Consider the following 4072-nt stretch of genomic DNA (forward strand, 5'->3'; position numbering starts at 1 on the left):
TTTAATACTCTACAGACTGTAGCTGACATTAAATTGCAGAAACAAAATACAAAATATATATTAAAAATGTTAGCCAGGCATTTTTATTTACTTTATTGTAAACATTATTCAATAACCATTATTGTAAATCTCACATTATGACTGTTTTCATGCGTCTTACAATACTAAAGTATGCTTAAACTAGTGAACCTCACGATATAATTGTTCTCACAGGTCTCAGAACACTAAATGATTTGACATTAAAATATTTTGATAACAATAATTTCAAATGTGAATAACAGCATAGGTATTCTGTTCTAAACAGAATTAAAGGAACAAATGTTACGTTGAGGTTCTATCTTGTTTTTTTCTACTAGCCTTTTACTATGCAGAAAATATAACTTTGTGCATTAGGAATTTAACCTACACCGAACAATTATAATAATAAATGTATGAACAATAACTTTAATTGAAGATATTTACAAAACAATACAGTGTATATGAATATACACCTTGGTGAAGTCATTTGGATTTATTAACGTCATCATATAGCGCTACTTTTCTTACCAATCTCTTGTTAAATCATTTTATGCTATAAAATAGCAAAATATTCTCTAAGATAGGACCTTCGCGTAAGTCCTTAAACAATTGTCTAGCAGTTAAAGTCTAAAACAATGTCTTTAGCAGACCTTGCATCATTTCATTTTTGCTTTTTTCATTCTCAGCCATGTGACTTTATATCATTTGCAGATATTTTTGTTTGTCATCAGTATCAAGTTTCATAACATGATTAGGTGTTTTTGTGTGTCTTGTTACATTTTCAATTATCAAGGTAATTGTTTTCTTCTGTTTTGTTACCCATACTAGCTGAACTTTCGCCAGTATTGCTTGCTTTTTGTTCCGTTTCTGAGTCATTTTGTTCCCTACTCTGTTCTCTTAAATGTTTTCTTAACTGATCTAAAGGAATATTATCTTCTGAGGAAGAATTTTCACGTTCTTGACGGACCCTATTTGTGCTTTTAGGCATTTTAACTTTTCTGATTTTGTTTGATATTTTAGCATCAGAAACATCAGATTCATCATTACTGCTTGAGCTACAATCATCTGGAGGTATTACATAGTTAACCCTTCGTCTTGGATAACCTTTGACAGCTTTACGTTTGGGCAATTCAGCAATGTCAGCAAGCCTTATCTGATCTGCATGTACTTGCACAACGGAGTTGTCAAGCTGGTTCTTAATAAGGTATGTAACTGGACCTTTTTGTTCCAGGATTCTGTAATGTGATTTCCAGCGATCTTCAAGCTTGTTTTTTCTTTGATAGTTTTTATAATAGACAGGATCATTTATTTCGAACTTAATGTCTTTTGCTTTTTTGTCTACTTGTGCCTTATGTTTTCGTTTTGAGCGTTTTAAATGTCTATAAGCAGTAAGGAAACTTGCATGTTGTTCTTGAAGAACTATCTTGTGAAACTCTTCGCCATGGTATTTAGCTCTAGGCTTTAGCAAATTATCTATAGGTAAAATCGGGTCTCTGTTGTAAACTAAACAGAAAGGTGTGAACTTTGAACTTGAAGAAACATTGTGACGTATGCCTGCTAAAGACATATTAAGATGAAGATCCCATTCACGTGTATTACCTTGAATATTTTGCTAAATATCATGCAGAACTCTGTGTATTCGTTCTTGTTTTGCATTACTTTCTGGGTGGTATGCTGTACATGATACATTGTCAATATTTAACTCTTTCAGGACCTCCCTAAAGGCAGAACCGTAAATTCTGACCCTCGGTCTGAATTATCTGGAGAGACATCCATATCTAGGATATATCTCATTCAAAAGTAGTCTATTACTGTATTTGTACTTTATCTGGAGCTGCGAAAGCTTCTGGAAACCACTGAACATGTCAACAAACAAATGATGTAACGATTGCCACTAAGTGTTTTCTCATAAGGACCACATATGTCTATTGAAACAATAGCAAATGGAAATGGTGCAATATTTGTTTCTCTTAAAGGCGCTTTAAAACCCTTTTTCAAATTTCTAGACTGGCAATCAACACAAGTGTTACATATCTATGAAGTTCTTTAAAATATTTGGCCAGTAGTACTTTGTTTTTATAGTTGCAAACATACGTTGTGTACCAGGGTGACCATTGTTGTGATATTCTGTTATAACTAATGATTTCAAATGACTAGGAACATACAGTCTCATGACTGGTTCTTCGTATGGGTTTGAAATATAGTATAGAACATTGTCTACTTCTAAATACTTCTTCAATTCAGCCTTACTTGGGTCACCATACTTAAGTTGCATTTTCAGCTGAACAATTGCAGGATCTTTATCTTGTTCTAATCTCATAACTAAATCTGCAAATGCTGGGACAGTTTCTACTAAAGAATCTTGTTTTTGATATTCTTTGTTAGCTCACTTCTTTCGGGTTTAAGTTGTTAGAGTTTATAACATTTATACTTTTAACTTCATATTTGTCAGAAACTTTGTAGGTATTGTCGTGCCTCTTTCTCAATAGTGCTGTATTTCTTTTGTGTTTCACTTAGTTTATGAGACAGAAAATATATAGGCCTTTCTTTATTTTCATCTGATTCTGGTGAATTACACGCTTGAGTTAAGCACGCTGCCACATGACTATCGCTGGCATCGGTATATAATGTATACGGCTTGTTTGGATCTGGGTAAGATAAGAAAGGAATAGCTGTTAATTGTTCTTTAATTTTCTCAAAACTTTTCTGACATTCTTCTGTCCAAATAAATGGAGACTTTTTCCTTGTAAGGTTTATAAGAGGTTCTGCTATTTCTGAAAATGAGGGGATGAACCGTCTATAGAACGAGGAAGCCCCAATTATTTTTCGAACTTCACGCACATTTTTTGGAACCGGAAGTGACCTAATAGCTTCATCTTCATCTATGACAAAACCTAAGTATTCGGTTTTAGGCTGCATGAATTGACACTTTTTCAACTTAAGTTTAAGTTTATGCTCTCTTAACCTTTGAATAAAATAATGTCTAAGTGGCGTTTATGTTCTTCTAATGTTTTACTGAATATAAGACAGTCATCTAAATATGCCACAGCAAAATCTTATCCCTCTAAGACTTTAGACATTAATTCTGGAACACCCCGGGGCATTAACTTATCCGAAGCACATAACGTTAATTCGAATAGACCTCTGAATGTGGTAAATGCAGTGTTTTTTCTTTATCTTTTTCATCAATCGGTATTTGCCAAAATCCTGAGCGACAGTCTAGGGTAGTAAAAGTATTTTGAATCACCTAAAAGAGCCAATATATCATCGATATGAGGTAGAGGATATGCTGTGGGTCTCACCAGGGCGTTGATCCTCCTAAAGTCTATACAAAATCTGGTACTGTTGTCGTTTTTCTTTTTAACCAGCACAACAGGACTTGCATAAGGGCTTTGAGAAGGTCTTATTACGTTAGCCTTAAGCATTTCATCTATAGCATCACTCATAAAATTTCCTATCATTTAATGGCACTCTATATGGTCGCTGTTTTATCGGTTCATGTTCTACAGTAGGAATTTTCATTGTAATCGTATCTGTCGTGACAATTCTGGTCATTATTCGCAAAAACGTCCCTATTTGTTTTAACTTTAAATTTTTTTTCATACTGAAAGTGTTTTTTAGGTGCTACTATTTCTTTTGTATTAATACTTGATTTTTCACCTTATTGTGTGTGATAATTTATTGACATCAGAAACAGAAGCTTACATTTTTCATCAATTTGTTCAACAGTTGCAACGGCACAACCTTTTCTTAATTTAATGTTCTATTTGTAGAATTTACTAAACATAACAGGAAACCCACGATGTTTTCGTAATTTTATGACTGAATTAGGCTACATTAACCAGGTTCTGTACTAAGATAACCATCTTCAACACTTTTTAATTCATATTTTAAAATTTTTTAGTTTAGAGTCTTTTCGTAATTGTCCTGAACAAATATGCACTGCTTGAGGTTTAATTACAGTATCTTTTGCAACCTAAATACTGAAGCAATATGTACATCTTCTTGTAATGTGACATAGCTATTTTTAACTCTCATTGATAAAAGATCAAAA

This window comes from Mercenaria mercenaria, unplaced genomic scaffold (genome assembly GCF_021730395.1).
Source record: "Mercenaria mercenaria strain notata unplaced genomic scaffold, MADL_Memer_1 contig_4481, whole genome shotgun sequence".
NCBI lineage: Eukaryota > Metazoa > Mollusca > Bivalvia > Venerida > Veneridae > Mercenaria > Mercenaria mercenaria.